This window comes from Sinocyclocheilus grahami, unplaced genomic scaffold (assembly GCF_001515645.1).
Source record: "Sinocyclocheilus grahami isolate Dianchi unplaced genomic scaffold, SAMN03320097.WGS_v1.1 scaffold457.1, whole genome shotgun sequence".
Classification (NCBI taxonomy): Eukaryota; Metazoa; Chordata; class Actinopteri; order Cypriniformes; family Cyprinidae; genus Sinocyclocheilus; species Sinocyclocheilus grahami.
Genome location: NW_015505636.1, coordinates 1,145,607 through 1,168,858, shown reverse-complemented (window position 1 = coordinate 1,168,858; position 23,252 = coordinate 1,145,607). Strand labels below are relative to the sequence as shown.

The window sequence follows — 23,252 nt, the reverse complement described above, 5'->3', positions numbered from 1 at the left end:
CAGCCCGTTCAGCCTTTCAGACGCTCAAGGAGAGATTTACAACCGCACCCATCTTGTACCATCCCGACCCAGAACGAGAGTTCATTGTGGAGGTGGACGCATCCAGCACGGGCATTGGGGTAGTTCTTTCTCAACGACATGGTAACCCCCCTAAGTTATACCCCTGCGCCTTTTATTCCCGCAAACTCAATTGCACCGAGCAGAATTACGATGTGGGCAACCGAGAACTTCTTGCCATGAAGGTCGCCTTTGAGGAGTGGCGTCACTGGCTCGAGGGAGCCAAACACCCCTTTATTGTACTCACCGATCACCGCAATCTGGAATATCTGAAATCAGCTAAAAGACTCAATCATAGACAGGCAAGATGGTCTCTGTTCTTCACCAGATTCAACTTCACAATAACCTACCGTCCAGGCTCTCAAAACACAAAGGCGGATGCCCTATCTCGACTCTATGAATCAGCACAATGTCTCCCAGTCAGGAATCCATCATTCCGTCTACCATCATTCTCGAACCCGTTCAATGGGACATAATGACTGAGATCGCAGACGCCCAGGGCACCGAACCACCTCCAGCCGAAACCCCACCTAATTTCACATACGTGCCGCAAGCTCTACGACAGAGTCATCCAGCTAGTTCACTCAACTCCCGGCTCCGGACACCCAGGTATAGCAGCTACTCTTCAGTTATTAAATCGCTTCTGGTGGCCCACGCTGCAAGCAGAGACAATCGCCTTCATCCGAGACTGTGCAACCTGCAACACAACCAAATCCTCACATCAACTACCTGCTGGCCTCTTACAACCATTACCCATCCCACATCGCCCCTGGTCTCACATAGCCATCGACTTCATAACCGATCTGCCTGCCTCACAGGGTCGCACTAACATTCTCACTGTTATCGATCGCTTTTCCAAGGCCTGCCGCCTGATTCCTCTACCCAAACTACCCACAGCTCTTGAGACACCCGAGGTCCTATGCAATTACGTGTTCAGGTTTTACAGCCTTCCTGAGGACGTGGTTTCTGATCGGGGACCTCAGTTCACCTCCCGAGTCTGGTCAGCCTTCTGCCGGCAGCTCAATATCAATGTCAGTCTCACCTCCGGGTATCACCCACAGTCGAACGGTCAGGTGGAACGTCTCAATCAAGAACTCACTCGTTTCCTCCATGGTATCACTCCATTCCAATGTGTCCTGGGTTTCCAACCCCCATTATTCCCCTGGTCCGGGGAACCATCAGAACTTCCAGCCGTGAATTCATGGCTACAACGAAGCGAGAAGACGTGGAATGAGGCTCATGTTCATCTCCAGAGAGCTGTCCATCGGACAAGGGAACAAGCTAATCACCATCGGCGCACCAATCCCAACTATCAGCCGGGTCTGTGGGTCTGGTTGTCCACTCGGGATCTTCATCTCCGGTTACCCTGCAAGAAGCTCAGTCCTAGGTATGTGGGTCCATTCAAAATCCTCAGACAAATAACTCCTGTTTCATTCCGTTTAGCTTTGCCCCTCCCATTATCGTATCTCACCCACTTTTCATGTCTCTTTGCTCAAGCCCGCTGGTGGTCCGAGAGGAGCGGAGGACCAGGAGGAAGCTGGTGACCAGAGAGTCCCTCCCATCACCATAGACGGCGAGGAGGCGTACCGAGTTCGAGAGATCCTGGACTCTCGTCGCCGGGGCAGAATTATATCCAGTACCTAGTGGACTGGGAGGGGTAAGGTCCGGAGGAACGGTCCTGGGTCAATGCAGAGGATATTCTGGATCCCTCGCTTACCACAGACTTTCACAGAGACCACCCGGATAGACCTGCCCCGAGACCCCGCGGAAGACCCCGGCGTTGTCCTCCTTGGTGCGTCAGGAGCCGCTCCTGGGCTCTGTCACAAATTCAGCCTCTGTGGCTCCCTCCGATCACCACCAGAGGGAACCATCACCAGAGTACTGAGCGATCCCTTCGGACTCCAGTTCCCACAATGCCCTATGCCGGAGTCTAATCACCTGCACAGGTGTTTCCTATTTGCCCGGTCTACTTAAACTGTGCCTTCCCTGCTCTCATTGCGAAGTCTTGTTTTGCCTTGCTGACATTTCTGAGCGTTTACCCTGTGTTGTATACCTGTTGATTACCTGGTCTGTTTACCCATTTACGATTGCTTGCTGCCTTCCTATTCTGACCCTGCCTGCCTTGTTGATTCATGCCATTGATTGTCTGCCGCCTGTCTCGACCCTGTTTACGAACACTGTTTACGATTCTGCCCAGCCTTCGTTGTTTCTAACGCCAGTTAATGATCTATGCCTGTATGACCTGCCTTGTGAACTAATAAAGCTGCACATGGATCCTAACGCCACTGCCTCTTTGTTACAGTATTAAGCAGATAAATATGTATTTCAAGTACATTTTAGTATATTTATTTTTCACTAGGGAAGTTTAGTTTATACATGAACAACATCCAATCATGCTTTAGTTCAAGGGTTTTTAATTGTTTGAATGCCCAGAACCCCAACATATGGTGACCTCCTTGCAAAAAATGTAACCAAATAATTAAATAAACATAAATGTAAATACCGTATTGGCCCGAATATAAGACGACCCCCCCTTTTCCAGATGTACCTTTTGGAAAAAGGCTTTTTAAAAAACAAATCTTGTTTTTTCTCAGTAAAACACATTTTGTCTTTAATTATTTTCATATAGCATATTTTTCCTATTTTAATTTTTGAAAGTATGGTAAAAACTGGTAAAATGTAGCAACAATCACATTTAAAAAATATATACACTTTTCGATATACCATAAAAATAAACAGGTAGCCCATCTGAATTAGGACATTTAGGCTATCCATCTAATAGTAGCCTACCAAAATCTTGTTAACAGTAGAAGTTAAATCTTACTGTAGACTTCAAATCTGGGTACTGTCTTCCGTTTTAAAATCACAAAGAGAGTTTGGTCCCATCAGGCTGACGTGACAGTCACGAATCATGCAGTTGTAAGGTTTTCTTTTTCTTTTGTTTTGGTTTTTACTCGCAATCTTTACAACACGCATTACATTACGTATTTCATGGCACACTCGTTTTATGCGTATTTGGCGCCACCTATTGTTGTGGGTGTATTATTGACATGTCAATCAAAGTCTAGACCCTAAATAAAAGACGACCGCATTTTGTTTGTATTTCCAAGAAAAAAACATTGTCTTATATTCGGGCCAATACGGTAAATAAAATGACTGAATCTATCTATCCATATAATGTTAATGCTCTGTGAGATATTACAATTTGGTTACAAATAAAAAATCAACTGTCATTATATTGTATATTTATACATATATGAACAATTATCTTTTATTTCTTACCATTTTTAACTGTCAAAAGAACAATTAATCTCATGACTTTAGAAAGTAGAATGGAACAATATTAATAACAAATTCTCTAAACGTGTTTAAAATAAAAAAAAATAAAAAAATTCTATAAATCAATAAAAATGGCTTTTCTCACGAGCTAAACTTCCGGAATATTGCTTTCAGGAAGTGTTTCTGAACACAAAATCTGTGTGACAGACATAACGAAAAGTACTGCTGAGTGTGCATGGGTGTATTTTAGCATCTCCCCTGAAGAAGAAGATGCAGAGTTAGTTTGTTCATTAGACATGAGGGATGATGATGATGTGTGACCTGACTTTGGGAATATTTTATTATTTATTTATACAATAAATACTTTATTATAATAAAGACAAGGCAAAGAGAAATCAGAGACTCCTCCAATCTCTTCCAGAAAATCAGAAATGTGACGTTTTAAAATAATGTGCTGGTACAGCGTGTAACTGCTCCACAATGAAGTTTTCTAAGATCTACTATAATTCACCATTGTGTTGTTTCAGAGTTTCTAAGGCTTTTTGAAACCTTTGCTTTGTACTCATTCATTCTCGCTGGGTTGCCTTGGGACCTCTCTGGCTCTTGTGATGTCTCAGCGGCCTTGTTAGGGATTCAGGGCCATTTGTCTCAGTAATCAGACGAAGTCTAGAACTCTTTGCGGCGCAAAGGCCCATGCTCTACTGTACTGCCGAAATCCCACCTGAGATGAACACCAGAAATATTAGCACTTAAAAGATTCCAGTCTCCTCGCTTTAGTTCAAGGGTTTTTAACTGCTTGAATGCCCAGCACACCAACATATGGTGACCTCCTCGCAAAAAATGTAACCAAATAATTAAATAAACATAAATGTAAATACCGTATTGGCCCGAATATAAGACGACCCCCCCTTTTCCAGATGTACCTTTTGGAAAAAGGCTTTTTAAAAAACAAATCTTGTTTTTTCTCAGTAAAACACATTTTGTCTTTAATTATTTTCATATAGCATATTTTTCCTATTTTAATTTTTGAAAGTATGGTAAAAACTGGTAAAATGTAGCAACAATCACATTTAAAAAATATATACACTTTTCGATATACCATAAAAATAAACAGGTAGCCCATCTGAATTAGGACATTTAGGCTATCCATCTAATAGTAGCCTACCAAAATCTTGTTAACAGTAGAAGTTAAATCTTACTGTAGACTTCAAATCTGGGTACTGTCTTCCGTTTTAAAATCACAAAGAGAGTTTGGTCCCATCAGGCTGACGTGACAGTCACGAATCATGCAGTTGTAAGGTTTTCTTTTTCTTTTGTTTTGGTTTTTACTCGCAATCTTTACAACACGCATTACATTACGTATTTCATGGCACACTCGTTTTATGCGTATTTGGCGCCACCTATTGTTGTGGGTGTATTATTGACATGTCAAAGTCTAGACCCTAAATATAAGACGACCGCATTTTGTTTGTATTTCCAAGAAAAAAACATTGTCTTATATTCGGGCCAATACGGTAAATAAAATGACTGAATCTATCTATCCATATAATGTTAATGCTCTGTGAGATATTACAATTTGGTTACAAATAAAAAATCAACTGTCATTATATTGTATATTTATACATATATGAACAATTATCTTTTATTTCTTACCATTTTTAACTGTCAAAAGAACAATTAATCTCATGACTTTAGAAAGTAGAATGGAACAATATTAATAACAAATTCTCTAAACGTGTTTAAAATAAAAAAAAATAAAAAAATTCTATAAATCAATAAAAATGGCTTTTCTCACGAGCTAAACTTCCGGAATATTGCTTTCAGGAAGTGTTTCTGAACACAAAATCTGTGTGACAGACATAACGAAAAGTACTGCTGAGTGTGCATGGGTGTATTTTAGCATCTCCCCTGAAGAAGAAGATGCAGAGTTAGTTTGTTCATTAGACATGAGGGATGATGATGATGTGTGACCTGACTTTGGGAATATTTTATTATTTATTTATACAATAAATACTTTATTATAATAAAGACAAGGCAAAGAGAAATCAGAGACTCCTCCAATCTCTTCCAGAAAATCAGAAATGTGACGTTTTAAAATAATGTGCTGGTACAGCGTGTAACTGCTCCACAATGAAGTTTTCTAAGATCTACTATAATTCACCATTGTGTTGTTTCAGAGTTTCTAAGGCTTTTTGAAACCTTTGCTTTGTACTCATTCATTCTCGCTGGGTTGCCTTGGGACCTCTCTGGCTCTTGTGATGTCTCAGCGGCCTTGTTAGGGATTCAGGGCCATTTGTCTCAGTAATCAGACGAAGTCTAGAACTCTTTGCGGCGCAAAGGCCCATGCTCTACTGTACTGCCGAAATCCCACCTGAGATGAACACCAGAAATATTAGCACTTAAAAGATTCCAGTCTCCTCTGTACTTAAAGAAATAATTGTATGAAAACCACATTCCTGGATTGCAGTTATAATTAAATTAACTTTTAAACTGCTGGGCAACAGTACAACTGGACAGCGTTAATATATGCTTATGCATTTGGATGGACTAAATTGATCTCAGAACAGACTTTCTATGAGCACAAGGACATCATATGACTGAAGTGAGCAGCTGGTTGCCATCATCAGGGATATGGAGTGGCTGTTCTAATGCCTCGTATTCTACTGTAACAAGCCCCATGAGGATCTGCAGCCCTACCATACCACCTTTATAATCAACACGGGTTTTAGCCTATTTAAAGTATGGATAAATTTATTCCAACAATTTTAATCATGCCTGCAGATCGCAACGGGTGGGATTAATTGATTTCGAAAAGTGTGTTGAATTCAAGTGTCCATCTAGCAAATTTGAATTAAATAAGTAAGAACAGATGAGACTGCAAAAGCAGTAGAATCTTATACAGCGTATTCCCCACAATTAAACTCTGCACCCCTAAATGAATAAAGAGATGATACAATAATTGGATTTAAATTAAAAAGGATTTTCTAGTCTGGTTGGCTAATGTATTGTGAAAAATGCACTTTCGGTACAGTCCTCACAACGCACTCTCGAGCCTTTCTAGGTCTGTCTTCATAAATCTTTAATATACTTTGCACCAAATTCTCAATGAGGTTGAACACGCCATTATCACATCAAAGGCACGGCGATCAGGGGGCACACAATATGTACAGTGGAACGGGGATAATTCATTTTGTATAACTCACTGAAGCGTGTAGTAAGGTCTCAGGTCACTGCAGGGCCGCACATGTTCATAAGCTGATTCAGTTTACATAAACTAGCATCCACCATTTTAAACATTAGAGTTGTGCACCATTAAGAACAAAAATGGGGGCATGGCATTTAAATTTCAGTGCAATTCCTGAATTTAAATTGATCATGTAGCAAACTGTGTGAATACTTGCCATTTGTATTTATTAATTAAAAAAATATGCTCAAGAAGGCAACACAATGCATTAAGAGCCAGAATGTGTAAACCTTTGAACAGGATGATGATGTGTAAATTTTTCTTATTTTGTTTAAAGATCATATTTTTTTCATTTGGTACTGCACTTAAAAAGCTACATAAGTACTTAAATGTTTCCCAGAAGATAAAATAAGTACAATTTACCCTGATCATCCAATTCAAAAATCTAACACCCCCCAGCTCTTAATGCATTGTGTTGCCTTCTTGAGCATTAGTAAATGTTTTCACCTTATATAATAGCTATGTATGAGTCCCCCAATTGTCCTCCATGTGAAAAGATGAATCTCAAAATTAAACAGTCACTGATAGAACAATAGAATGCCAGAAGAATAGATAGAATGATCGAATGATAACGACAGACAGACAGACAGACAGACAGACAGACAGACAGATAGATAGAAAACATTAGAGTTGTGCACCATTAAGAACAAAAATGGGGGCATGGCATTTAAATTTCAGTGCAATTCCTGAATTTAAATTGATCATGTAGCAAACTGTGTGAATACTTGCCATTTGTATTTATTAATTAAAAAAATATGCTCAAGAAGGCAACACAATGCATTAAGAGCCAGAATGTGTAAACCTTTGAACAGGATGATGATGTGTAAATTTTTCTTATTTTGTTTAAAGATCATATTTTTTTCATTTGGTACTGCACTTAAAAAGCTACATAAGTACTTAAATGTTTCCCAGAAGATAAAATAAGTACAATTTACCCTGATCATCCAATTCAAAAATCTAACACCCCCCAGCTCTTAATGCATTGTGTTGCCTTCTTGAGCATTAGTAAATGTTTTCACCTTATATAATAGCTATGTATGAGTCCCCCAATTGTCCTCCATGTGAAAAGATGAATCTCAAAATTAAACAGTCACTGATAGAACAATAGAATGCCAGAAGAATAGATAGAATGATCGAATGATAACGACAGACAGACAGACAGACAGACAGACAGACAGACAGATAGATAGATAGATAGATAGATAGATAGATAGATAGATAGATAGATTCATGAAATGGAATGATGGATGGAGGGATAGATGACAAATATAAACAGAATGATAGATCGAGCAATAAATAGGGTGGAATGATGAATGAATGGACAGATAGACGGATTTTCAGTGAAGCTAAACAAACAGGTTTGATAATAGAAGGGGTGCTTACTATAAAGTGCACACAAAAGGCAGCCTCAGACGACTGAGGCAACCCAGACAGTGCAACTTTAAATGATAATGCTGTTTTGATAACCCTTGGTGAGTTCAGGTTAAATCTATCACAGCTATATCTACACAAACACGCAAGGTGAGCTAGTGTCACACAGACGCTCTTGGTTTAGAGAGAGAGAGAAGCAGAGCGGAACGCCGCTCAAAACGCTCTCGCAATGTACGAGCAGGAAATCTCATCAGCTCCACAGTCTCCAGGCCTCAGATTCAATTTCACATATTTCACACAGGAAACCAGATCGTGCCTTTAATATTTGGAAGTAATATGTATGCTTGTGTGTGTGTGTGTGTGAGTGTGTGCTTGAGGAACACTGATGCATGATCTTTCCATTGTCAGGATTTATATGACTATAATGAGTAAGAGCAAGCTCTGTTTTTCTTTGTTTATAAAGAATACCCAATGCTATGGAGACAAAGCGCAGGTTTTGGCTGATTCAGTGACTTAAGATGATGGCTCTCATTACATTTAATTCATGTCCCGACTCTGCAGGTGAGAACCATTTATCCCTCTCTAATTACATGTCTGTCTTGTTACAAATGAAAAACACAGATTATGAAAAGAGAGAGAGAAATGTAGCTTAATCTTTCCATGTAACTGAAAGCAGACATGTCAGTCCACCATACATGAAAGGATCCTCTCTCTGTTCATATCGGTGCAAGAATATTCTGTCCCACTTTATATTAAGTGGTCCTAATACCTGTGTACTTACATAGTAACTAGATGTGTACATAGTATGTAACCACAGTGTAAGTACACATTGGTACATAGTATCTACAGCTGTAATGTTTGTGTAACTACACACATGTAACAGCCTACTGAATGGTTTGTGTAAATACAAATGTGTAACAAGACATTGTAACAACACTTTTTGGTAATGAAAGTACAAATGTGTAACAGGACTAACAGCACTTTTTGGTAAAGAAAGTGTTACAATTTATATTAAGTAAATTCAAGTTTTTTCAATTCAAGTTTATTTGTACAGCGCTTTTCACGATACAAATCATTGCAAAGCAACTTTACAGCAAATTAAGTTTCTACAATATTTAGTGGTAGCTTATCAGTGGTGACTGTCAGTTAATGTACATATGGCAAAAATATACGGAAAAATCAATTAAAGACGTAATCAAACAGACGATGAACACTATTAACAGCAATTATTATATGATGCAATCAAACTTATAGCAAAATGTGGTAGTTCTGTATGTTGTTTCAGGGTTGGCATCATCTGAGGTCCTCTGAGGGACATTAAGTAAACAATTCCAATGGTTTTACCATGTGATTACTCTGATGTTACACAGCAGTGGCCAGTAAGTTAGGCTTTACATATACATTTTGGTTGGTGTCCAGAATGTTACACTTTATATTAAGTGGACAGTTCCTGAGGAGTTACTATGCAAGTACACTGGTATTACAGTGGTGCACCAACTCCACCAACTTGAGATCCAACTCCTCCCACTTTACATATCCCTAAACCTACCCATTTCCACCCCTAACCTACCCATCTCCACCCCCTGGATCAAATTGTTCCAATTACTCTTATACATATTGTTGTTACAAAATGTAGTTATATATGTCCTGTTACACATATGTACTTACACAAACTATTCGGAGGGTTGTTACATGTGTGTAGTTATAGAAATATTACAGCTCTAGATACTATGTACCAATGTGTACTTACACTTGTCACGGTGCAGGGTGCCTTCTCGGCTTCCCCTGTGGTCTGTGTTGTCCTGTCATGTTCGGTAGCTCGTGGTCTGGGCAATCAGCGCTGATCTCGCAGCGGGGGTTCGCAGATCACGAGCTGACACTCCCCACCTGTCACCCATTCCCCCACTCCCTTATAGGTCTCTGTCTGTCTGTCGGTCGTCGTGAGTAGATTGTTTTGTCCCTGCTCGTGTCTTTGTGCGCGTGCAAGCATAAGTGTCTGACCCTCTGTTCTTCTGTGCTCAAGGACTCGTAACACGGAGATCCGGCATCTCGAGTGGTCCGCAGCGTCTGCCGGCCAGCTCTGGAATCTCCGCTCACCTGAGCAGCAGTTAACTATTGTTTATGTTATTTTGTGTTTTGTGGCGAGAATAAAGACTCTCCTTCCTCACTACTCTGCATCTGAGTCCTCTCTATATCCCAGACCCTGACAACACTGTGGTTACATACTACGTACACATCTAGTTACTATGTAAGTACACATGTATTAAGGCCACTTAATAAAAGTGGGACCGAATTTTCTTGACACAATTTAAAAAAGTTAAATTTCAGTCATACTAAAGCAATAATTGATCTTTTTGTAAACTCTTTAGTCTGACTACAACTACACCAGTCTGATTTTTGCAAGCTGAACTAACAACATCTACACTACCATCCTAAAGTGCGAAGTCGGTATTTTAATGTTTTTGAAAGGAGTCTCTTATGCTCACCGAGGCTTTATCTATTTAATCAAAAAGTAAAAACAGTAATATTGTGAAATATTATGCTTTCTATTTTAATATATTTTACAATGTCTACATTACGCCAATGTGTTACATGATCCTTAAGAAATAATTCATTTAAATAATTCAGTTCATCTTTCAGAAATAACTCAACATTTATTTTTACTATCAATGTTGAAAACAATTGTTATGCTTAATATTTCTGTGGAAACTGATACATGTTTTCAGGATTCCTTGAATAGAAAGTTCAAAACAAAACAGCATATATTAGAAATAGAAATCTTTTGACACATTACAAATGCCTTTACTGTCACTTTTAGTCAATTTAATGCAGCCTTGCTGAATAGGAGTATGAATTTCTATCAAAAATGAAATAAACATTTCATTTACTGACCCCAAACTTTTGAACGTATAGATAAAGTGATTGTATCTCTGCTTCATCTATCATGTACTGTATATGCATAAATTGGTCTACAATTGGCCTAAGTGTTGTGTGTGAAGAACCAAAAGTTGAATGAAAAATTAAGTTTCCATATTGTCTTGCTGTTGAGAAGCTAGATGGCTAATAATAGCTGACTCCTTTTGTTTGGTTTTGCATGCAAACATGCTGCAAAAGACTAACATTACGCAATAATTCAACTATGCAAAATCGTGCTGTGAGTCAATTATTAATTTCTGCTCATGTACTGACTGCATGAACCAGCACCAACTAGCATAAACCATCTTGAACCATGCAAGTCCAAGCTGGTCTCTTAGCAGAATATGTCATGGTAAAGCAGTAGTTTATTCATTTGTCTAAGAATAGTGATACTCCAGGGATTTAAGGCAGGGATGATGATTTGACTGCTGGTTCAACTCAATAACACAGAGTCATCTATTTTTCAGTATGCCCTTCCGACTTTGCAATCAACGGCCTGATGCAGGCGGAACTTTCAATCATGTCCAAGTCAATTAAACAAACAATTCAGACCAGGGTCTATCTGAGGCTTAGTCACAGCTAGGCAATGAGAAGTGTGTGTGTGAGCAGTTCCTGTATCAGTCCCTGACCAGATGAAATTCTGTGCTGTTTTTTTTTTTGGCTTCACTAACACTAACTCATTACTTGCAGCCTCATCTTCTGGTTGTAGTCTTGCTGTGCCTAGGCAACAGGACCAAGAGATATGTGAGCCCTGTTTAACATGTGAATTGAACACATGAGCACATACGATTGAATTTAGATTAAAAATGAAAACGGGACTGGGCTGCTGTGTTTCCAGAGACTGTACAATTTATGCTTTTAGCAGATGCTCTTGCTCCAAATTGACAAGTAGGATTGTATTCAGGAACTGCATTTGAAAGTATAGTGAAAGACGGAGCTCTCAGTGGCCTTCAGTGTCGCGTTTCTTTTCTTGTGTATGTCATTATGATGGATTTGTTTGAGTTAAAAATGTTCGGGAAACGAATGAGTGAGACTTCCATTCATTTAGTTAGCCAAGGTGATTCACCTGTCCAGATGTTTACTTCAATTCTATAATTTTATATCACTGAATGACGCATTAAAAAGACACCCCCCATGTAACAGATATAAAGTTCACCCAAAAATGAAAATACTGACATTATTAAATACGTGTATCATTCGATCATTCGTTTTTTGATTTAATATTGAAAGTAGAATAATTAGAAAACGGCTCCTTTTTCGTTTTTTTGTTTTTTTTCCAAAAAACGAAAAAAACGAGAATTCAGCTGAAATTTTAGTTTTTTCGTTCATGGGTGGAAAAATGAATAAACAGTTTGAATATTCAATTTCTACACATGGGCGGGAATTAGACGCCCCTTTCTGCTGATTGGTCAGCCGAAGATCAAACCGTGCCATCATCAGTTCTTCCGCAGTATCATGCAGCAGAATAATAGTCCTCCACTGCTGCAGTTGTATGGATTCTTAACGCATTTATTGCAACTATATTTAATCTTTTTTCATCAAACAAACAGGCTAATGAATAGCTCGACACAACTCATGCCGGGGCAGAGTCTAGCCAGGGCTTTCTTCTGTGTAGATATAAATTATATTCTTTGCATCAGCTGGGCATGGCAGGGTATGATATGACAGCTGTCTTAGCCTACCCTGCTCACCCAGTAAGTCTTTTTTTTTGAGAGAACAACAGAATGCGCTGCTTTAGCGCATCTCGGTCTCCTTGAGCATCTTTCCGGCACATGCCACAAACATCAACCACAGCTAATACTTGTCTTTTAAAAGGCTTCATATAAGCGTTAAATGCATCATAATTCACTTTGGAATAAATCACAGTAGGCCTATGTATCATGATAAAAAAAAGCGACTTTACAGTCTGGAAATACTTTAGGCTATAGCAAATTATTTCTCGGACCCCCTATCAATTTAAGAGCCGCTGGTCTACACAGAAGAAAGACCTGTCTAGACTCTGCCCCGGTACGAGTTGTGTCAAGCTATTCATTAGTCTGTTTGATGAGAAAAATATGAAATTGATCAAATGGGTTATTAATCCGTACAACTGCAGCAGTGGAGGACTATTATTCTGCTGCGTGATACTGCAGAAGAACTGAAGAAGGCACGGTTTGATCTTCGGCTGACCAATCAGCAGAAAGGGGCGTTTAATTCCCGCCCACGTGTAGACATCGAAAATTTAAGCTGAATTCTCATTTTTCGTTTTTTGGAGAAAAACGAAAAAAACGAAATAGGAGCCGTTTTGTAATTTTTCTACTTTCAATATTAAATCAAAAAACGAATGATCGAATGATACACGGATTTTATTAACTTGCTATCATTTCGTTTAGTATCCAAATGGTTTTCTTTCTTTTGCAGGACAAACTTTATGAGGTGAATTTTTGAAGAATATCCTGGCCACTTTTGCAATATAATGGATGTGAGTGAGGACTGGGGCTATAATGTACTCATAAAAGCACTCCATATGACTTATGCAATATATTCCAAGTCCTCTGAAGCCATACAATAGCTGTGTGTGACGAACAGGCTGAAATTTACGTCATTATTCACTACAGATCACTAAACCATTGGGTTGAACTCAAGAAATGAATACAGTGCCTTTTTGTCATTTTTTTCTCATTTTGGAGTTTGGAGTAACGATTCTCATCGTTAACAGAGCAGCCATTCTCAAAATTCTAATATGTGGTTGATATGACATGAATTTGAGCAAACAAATGTTCATTATTGAGTGAACTTTTAAATTCCGATAGTTAAGCAACTATTAAACTATTAAATTCTGATAGTTAAGCAACAGTAAATGTGCTTTATTGTGACCAGACTGGTGGAGATGGATTTGCACAAATCGTTGACAGAAGCAGGATTTCTCTGCATCAGGGGACACACACTCCAGTATCTCCGAAACACAGAAAGAAAACCATGCTGTATATTGTGCATATGGCAAGAATGGATCATAAATAAACCAGCTAAATATTACATCTGGCCACGAGCAAAAGACATTACATTTCCCAAATCTATTAGGGTACTATGAATAAAACCAAAAAGACCTACATTTACAGATATGAAACAGCATAGAACAACATTCATAATACAATTAACTACTATAATGTGACACATTTCTGAAATGGGAAATATACAAAGGGAAACTATGTTGAACAGGACTTGATTTTTCAATCTGGATTTGACTGAATTGGTTTAATATTAATATTTTTATACTGCTCATTTTCCCTACCTACACAGATTTGGTTATGTCAGCAGAAAATTTGTTTTAGAAACAAAGAAAGTTATTAAATCCCCAAAAAAGATTATGAAAAACAAAAAAATATGTACAATAAGAGGATATTAAAGTGAATAAATCTTTATATTAAGTCTTCAGATAAAATACAAACAAAAACAAACCTCTAGGTCATGGAGCCGACTGAATGAATGAATGCGACGTGACCTTATATTTCTCACTCACAGAGTCGCTATCATTAAGATTACATAAGTGTAGGTATAATGAGAAAGACGATGAATGTGCCAAAGCCTTTGCCCCACCAGGGAGGAACAATGTTAATAAATGATGCACCATAAGGAGATCAAACTCAGCCTTTGACACGAGATGTGACGTTCAGGGTTCATTGATGGAGTGTAAGGTCACATGCTTACATCCTCCCAACACCATCCTACAGGGCTACCTACTGTAACAACAGAAATAGAGAGAAACGGGACGGCCCCAGCCTATTTTCTATTCACAACACCTTCTCATCCATTTCGTTTAAAAACTAACTCATTATTCCAGCCTTAAGGAAAGGGAGGGTTACCTCTCTAGGGGTTTTCACATACAATAAAAGATGTTAGACTACCATGATAAATGGCATAAGTTAGACCCCGGTGTGTACTCTGTTGTGCTTGCTATTGGTATTTCACACTTAAAACCTGTAAAGCGCCAAGCATGTGTGTGTTTGCTCTTCCTGTCATTGTGTGAGAGAAGAGAGCAGTCACAGAAGTGCTGGGGAAAAGGGCAGGAAGAGTGCAAATGCTATCCTGAGCTATGACCTTTAGCCAAAGAAAAAAAATCGCCACAAAGCCAAGCCTAAGGCTAACGTCTACAGAAAACTCTTAACTATTTACTAATTATTCCGAAATTTCAAATGTTGTGTGGGTGGTAGCCATTGTCCCAACCCTTTGCCTCGCAGTGTTTGCGTCAGAATGCATAGGTTCAAAATCTGACAACTTGACCTTTCGCTGGAGATTACTTTAGTGAACTCATTAGCATGACTGTGCTCTAGTGCAAAAAGCATTCTGTGTAAACCAATGAATGTGTCATGTATGAGAAAAAAAATGTCTACATACAGTGCAGGGACACTGAAATCTAAAAAAAGGTCAAATATTAAATCAGCCAGTGTTGCTCCAAATTAATTTATTATATTGTGACAGATTAAAAAACACCTTCATTTTAGTTCTTGGCATATTTGTAGACACAAGTTTACAATAAACTAAAGCTAAGATTAAAAATATATATACATATGATTTTTAAAATGCTGTTTCTTCAATGTGGATTTTTTTATTACAATTCATTAAAATGTAATAATTAGTGAAATAAACAAACCATTTGGATACGTATTGTGTAAAAACAGAAATTTCCACCACAATGAACACTTTTGCCACTAATAAAGTTACCAAGGAGAAAACATTTAAAAAAGCATGTGATGTTTTTAAAGAAAAAAAAAACGTAAAGTAACTTGTTGGTGAAAATTACAATGTAGTGAAAATATTCATGATTTCCCCAAATAAACTAGTAAGACTGTGTCATTTGTGTTTTAATGTTTTGTTTCTGAATGAATAAAAGGGTTTATTCAATTTCACATTTATGTTTTTTTTTATAACACTTTTAATTGTTTTTTTTAATAATATTATTTATTATTTTACTTTGTTTTCAAGGTTAATAGAAAATATATTCAAAAACATTTTCTGCTGCTATTAGTTTTCATATCAGTGTTATTTTAGTACAACTGAGATACTATTATAGTTTTTATAAAAATTTTGAATCAATTTTTATATTTTCACATTTTCTGTTTTCGTGTGATTTTTAGTATTTTTTTATTTATTTAGGGCTGCAAAACTATTAATCCTGATTAATCACATTCAAAATAAAAGTGTATGTTTACATACTATATGTGTGTGTACTGTGTATATTTATTATGTATATATAAATACACACACGTATATATTTAAAAAATATTGTATGTATATATATATATATATATATATATATATATATATACATATTTATACTTGTATATAATTTATATTGTATATAAATCTAACATTTTGTATATAAATCTAACATATTTTTCCTTAATATATACGTGTATGTGTGTGTATTTATATATACATAATAAATATACACAGTACACACACATATATAGTATGTAAACATAAACTTTTATTTTGATATCGTGATTAATCGTTTTGCAGCCCTAAATTTTTATTCATTTTTATGTTAGTTTTAGTTAATTTAGTACATCAAGTTACACTAATTAAAATTAGAATTGTTGGTAATGGCAACTGTTTCAGTTAACGTTATTTTATTTCAAGTACCTTTTTTATGGTTTTAGTTTCAGCTAACTGTAATAACCCTGCCTCATATTGTATTTCAAAGTTGAAATGGAATGATTGAAACACCCAATTAGAGTGACCTTAATAGTCCTAACAATGCTCTTCCGCAGAGAAATTTACGTCATTATTCACTTACTTTATGGGGCAAAAATAGGGAGTTGACACAGGAAATCAAACTTGCAGTGTCCTCAGCATCAGGCTGGCCACAGATAGCAATCTACAAGAAAAATAAGAGACTGTTACAAAGAACAGAATAACTAACTTGTGAGCAAAAAAAAGCTGTCTGAACCACCAAATGAACAAATGTGAAAAGAATGAAACCGAAGAAAGGGGCAGGACTGCGTGTATAGTGCTGTAATGAGGTGGGCAGGTGTGATGTGGAGCGGGCTGCCCTTAGCAGGACCTCCAGCTTGTTATTCCTCCTACTCTGATGACTTCTCTGCCGCTAGTGAGCTCTGATGGCCATGACACATGTTCACAGCTCATACAATTGTCCGGGAGCAGGAGGAAACTTTGGAAAAATGACCTGACAGGAAAAACTTTTATCCAGCAGCATCATTCTAGTTGATATGTGACAGATCCAAACGCTAATGGTCCTCATTGTGAGGACTGATGAGCTGGCTATCAATCCTACTGTATGTATCTTTATACCAGAAGCATCAAGGGTCATACTGATATCCCAAAAAAAAGCTTAGGAGTCATGGATCAGACATAGGCTACAGGTACCTTTCAAAAGTTTGGGGTCAGTAAGATTCTTTCTTTTTTTTCAGCAATACTTTTACTTTTCCACAATATATTATGCAGCACAGCTGTTTTCAACATTGATAGTGATAAGAAATGTTACTTAAGTAAAAAAAATCAGTCTATTAAAATCATTTCAGAAGGACCATGTGACACTGAAGACTAGAGTAATGGTTTGCCATCACAGGAATAAAATACATCGTAAACAGGGTTTGAAATGAACACCCGCCAACACGCCAAATGCGGGTAAAAATCAGCTGTGGCGGGTAACGCTGTCAAATCACTAGCCAGTTTGGCGGGTTACTTATCGTAAGTTATGTTCACTCATTAATTTCTTCGGGAAGTTCATGCAAGCCAAATCTGCGCAGGTTTAGCGCAAATACTGAACTCGTGAGACATCATGATTATTATCGAGTATATTAAAAAACCAAACAAAACACACCTAAGTTACAAAATGCATGCATACGCGACGTGGTGTAGTCTGCTTTTTTTGGGCTGGTAGAAGTTATGAATGGCCGGTAACTTAAAAATTTAGTAGCCAAATTGGCTGGTGAGTAAAAAAGTTAATTTCAATCCCTGATCGTAAAATATGATCAAACTAAATTGTAATATTTCACAATATTACTAATAATTTAATGAATTTGTGACCACATAAATGCAGAACATGGAACACTTGAAAAACATTTAAAAAAAACTATAATTATAACTTTGAACTATAGTGCATGTATACGGTATAGACACAACTTTTCATATCTGAGCTCCTAAAATTATACAACATTTGTTTATTACAGCATTAAAACATGGATGGAAATATCAATGAACACAAAAAGCATCCAATGACCAGATGAATCCAAAATGTGATGCAAGGCACTTATTTCCAGTTAAATGACATAAGAACATATGGCAAGTCTGAGAAAATCATTCAGCGTGGCAAGCACACTCAATCTACTCAGCCTTTCCTCAAGGCTGATGCATTCAGAAGTGACAGTCCCCACCGGAGAGAAGTTCACTTCCAGGTTTCCAGAGCATGAAGTGAGGAGATTCTTCGGTGGGACTTTACTACATTCAGCCATGGTTTGTCACCAGCATATGCTGTGTCTCTATTGCTGATTTGTTGTTTTCCCTGCCAGATTTCTCAACCAGCAAGACTTTTGTTGTCAACCAGCTTCACTGAATGGTTTTGACACCTCTATGATCAATAGGTCCTTTAACTGAATCTTCCAGAAGGCTTAGCGTGGCCCAAACATGCCTAGGGAAGTTCAGAATGGCTCTCCAGATGCTGAGATCATTACACTTGCGTGCACAATTGAGAGCTTCCTGTCAGGCTGTATTACTATCCGTTACAGTAGCAGCAAAACATTGGACTGCAAGGACATGCAGAGGGTGGTGCGGTCAGCTGCCTATAACACCGCGGGTGTATCGGTCAACCTGCAGGACATGTACACCAGATGGAACAGGAAAATCATTGAGAACTGAGTCTCTTGATCAATGGTCCATCCTCATCTCAGCTCTAACTGGAGTCTGCCTAATTTTCATTTAAAGCAAAAAGCATTGTTCACTAATTAGTTACTACAAATATGGATGATAAAAAATAAATGAATAAATAATTTGTAAACAATGTGTAAAAAAAATAAATAAATAATGTGTTAATACATATTTAAATATAATAATAATAATAATAAATATAAATATATTCATATCAATATTAAAAATATGTAAAACAACAAATAAAGTAATTAATTAATTAATTAATTAGAAGAATATTAAATAATACATTAAAAATAATAATAATATTTAATGGTAAAATATAAAATAATTATTTTTTAAACAAATAAATAAATACTTGATTTAGAGCATTAATATGTTTTACTTAAATCATAAGAATTGAATATATTTAAAATATAAATCTTAGAAAGGGTTTATAAAACAAATCAGGAGCATATAGAGTAAAACTGTCAAGATTGGACTTAGACCTAAGACTTGAAACCTGGCTTTGAGAGACTTGAGATTGAAATCTGACTCAACCTAAGGGACTTGTGAACTAATTATTTACTACACTTCTGGACAATAAAAAATAAATGAATAAATAATTTGTAAACAATATTTAATAATAATAATAATTATTATTATTATTAGTAGTAGTAGTAGTAGTAGCAGTAGTAGTAGTAGTAGTAGTAATAGTATATTATGTTAACAAATATTTTAATAATTATTCTTTTAATAATAATATATAATTAATAATAAATATACTCATATCAATATAAATAAATAAATAGGGTAAAAACAAACAAACAAACACATACTTGATTTATGTTAATAAATCAATTGATTTATGTTAATAACCTGTAGTATTAGTAAGTTTTACTTAAATCATAAATATTGAAAATATTTAAAAGGGTTTGTAAAACTAATCAGGAGCATATAGTGAAAAACTGTCAAGACTTGACTTGGACCAAAGACTCGAAACCTGGCCTTGAGAGACTTGAGATTGGAATCTGACTCTACCTTAGGGACTTATGAACATGTCTGTCTCATTGTAGTATTCATAGCCAAGGAGGCTTGAAAAAAAATAACATTTCATTGCCATTGCATCAGTTGGACATGATGTGACAAGTGAAACCGGACATTTAAGCTTCATAGTCAGTAGCTCTGTACCAGACTGCAGTTACCTGTTTGAGGTGTAATGCTGGGCCATGACACTGCGGACCATATCTGGCAGGGCAATTGGCACCTTAATCAGTCTATCAGAGAAGGCAGTCAGTAATTGCTGCGAGTGCTGTATCCAGTCCTGCCGGCCTGTGAGTCGCAGCAAGTTCATGGCCGAGACAGAGTTCGCACTGGGTTCGGCACCGTCCTGATCTGAAAAAAAAAGAAAAAGCGAAAAGACACAATGCTATTACCAGTCCAGCATCGCAGCCATGTTTTCAAACACATTGATGTAAAAAGTCTGGCTTCTGGGAAAAATGTCATCATAACATTGATGGTTCCAATATGAATTTAACAGGAGCCAATTTATCAGGTTAAGCAAGTGAAGTGGCTCTAGAGCTGCGAGTTGATTTTCTTTATCTGCTCTTTGTTTGTGTGTGTGTGCAAAGGGGGTGTTCCCTCGTGTCACAGTGTAATGAGCTGATTGCATCTGGGAGCTGAGAGGGGCGGAAGTGATGAATGCTGAATAGCAGCAATGCTGTCCCAACTAAATTCATGCAGATGATATCAGGTAGCTTACTCCTTAGAAGACACATGCACCACACATGGCCATTTACTGCATGGAAGTCATTTCAGAATTATTGTATTCACAAGCTGATCGCACATGAACGGCACCACAAATCTGGATTTTCTTAAAGCTTGACAAGTTGGGAGTGTATCAGTTTACGAATTATGGTGGAAGAAAATAAGCTTTGATCATGAATTGTAATTATGAGCGTTGGCGGTAAAATTGGTTTGTATAGCTTGAGTGTAGAGTTTAGTGATAAAGCTTTCCAGAAAATACTAGTAATTTACCTGGTTTATGAGGAAACAGAATATTGCGACCAAACTATATTTCCCAATGTTCTTTTTCTCATGGCAAAAACATACAGTGGGTACGGAAAGTATTCAGACCCCCTTACACTTTTCACTGTTTGTTAAATTGCAGCCATTTGCTAAAATCATTTAAGTTAATTTTTTTTCCTCATTAATGTACACACAGCACCCCATATTGACAGAAAAACACAGAATTCTTGACATTTTTGCAGATTTATTAAAAAAGAAAAACTGAAATATCACATGATCACATCTCCACCAACGTTTACCATCTAACCTGACAGAACTGGAGAGGATCTGCAAGGGGGAATGGCAGAGGATCCCCAAATCCAGGTGTGAATAACTTGTTGCATCTTTCCCAAAAAGACTTATGGCTGTATTAGATCAAAAGGGTGTTTCTACTAAATACTGAGCAAAGGGTCTGAATACTTAGGACCATGTGATATTTCAGTTTTTTTTTTTTAATAAATCTGCAAAAATGTCAACAATTCTGTGTTTTTCTGTCAATATGGGGTGCTGTGTGTACATTAATGAGGAAAAAAAATTAACTTAAATGATTTTAGCAAATGGCTGCAATATAACAAAGAGTAAAAAATGTAAGGGGGTCTGAATACTTTCCGTACCCACTGTATATAAAGCATCAACTGCAACTCCAATGTGCATCCTTTGTGCTTTATTTTGTTGCATTTACTTTGTAGGTTCCTGAAATACACTACGTTAGAAAGTTTAGGGTTTAAATAAGATTTTTGTTTTGAAAGAAGTTAATATTTTTATTCAGCAAGGATCAGAGCTGGGCAGATTACTTACAAATTGTAATCCATTACTGATTACACATTACATGATGAAAACTGTAGTTAGTAATGTAATATAGGTTATTCATTTTACTAGGTAATGTATTCTGACTACTTTTTAGATTACTTTTTATCCAACTTGTTTTGTTTCCCAAACTAGGCTTAAATGTTAGAACTGCAGTGGGTTTGTGAGTTGATAAAAAGCTAATTATTAATTAAACACTAAAAACAGAAATATTTAATTTGTTTACCTGCATGCACATGTGACCATTAAACAACATCAAAGTGTACATATGCAAATGTGTTGTTAAATTATTGAAATTGTAACTTCCGCAAAGATATTTCAAGAAAATATTTCATGTCAAAGTGGTTTGGGAATCCATTTAAAAGAAGAATTAGGGAGAAGAGAATCTGTAAATTATCACTGATATACTGCCATTGTGTGAATGAAATGTAATCATGTAATCCATAAAAAGTAACTGTAATCTGATTATGAGCATTATAAAATGTAATATATTCTAATTATGAGTACTTGATTTCTGGAATCTTATTACGTAATCCAGATTGGGGTAATGGCTGCTAATAAATCAGCTTTATATATTAAAATACAAAGTATTTACTGTAATAAAATGTCATAATATTATTGTTTTTACTGTGTTTTGATCAAATAAATGCAGCCTTGATGAGCAGTCTTTTGGACTTCATTCAAAACATAAAATATCTTACAGAAACCAAACTTTTGAACGGAAATGCAGCTCCTTAAAATGTCTCCTGTCTTTGTGTGGAAATAAAAAAAAGCTAAATAAATTATGACTAAACTCATTGAACACAGCTTTACATATGAGGTCAATATGGAAAACAGGCTTTCTATGAAATAGAAAATACAAAACGAAAATCTTTGAAGGACTCAAGCCCCAAAAAAAGAAACCCAATAGCTTTATTTTCAATAAAACTGCCTGCGTTTTTACGAAACTGCAAAGCTGTCTTGTTTTGGTTTTGTCTAGTTTGGCCAAGGCGTAAAATGTAGAGTGGCAGATGCTTTGGGAGGCAATCCGTCTTTCACTGACAGAGAGAGGTGAGGGGACTCGGTTCTGACACGTGACGGCACCGCATGGCTCCTAATGGAGCCAACTCTGCACGCTTGGCTCACTATATAATAGCCCAGTCACTCAGAAAAGATGAAAAATCTGACTTATGTCTATTTGAATTTATCAGAAGCAACAACAAAAACATAACAGTTAGCTTTCTCGGCCCTCATCCATATCTCATTGGTGTCAGTGCCATTTTCACAGTGCCATCAGTCACGGCCCAGGCACGCTGGTGCAACTATTCGCTCACATCAGCTCGTACTTCCAATTCCTGCTGAGAAAATAAGGAGCCAAGCCATTCGGGACATTAAGCCCCGGCACTTATACACTTCGAAAGTATGTGTGGATCTTGTTCTTTTTTGTATTGTCGTGGGAGACAAAAAAAGAATGAAAAATCACTCTCTCATACCACTTCCATAGCAATGTCACGCGGAAGGTGATGAATGGTGCACAGCGTGAAATAAAAGGGATGTGGTGTTACTTCAAGAAAATATCAATTGCTTTAACAAAGCAGGCTTTGATGTCCTGAATCAGTCTTCTATATTGGTCAAGTTCTACCCAGAAACACAAAGATATCGGAATTCATCAGAAGACGGACTGGAA

The 23,252-nt window shown here is 37.0% G+C and overlaps 1 pseudogene; it reads right to left on the bottom strand.

The window, feature by feature from the left end:
* Nucleotides 1-23,252, bottom strand: part of LOC107552732 (spermatogenesis-associated protein 20-like) — a 78,483-nt pseudogene that overhangs the window by 28,708 nt on the left and 26,523 nt on the right.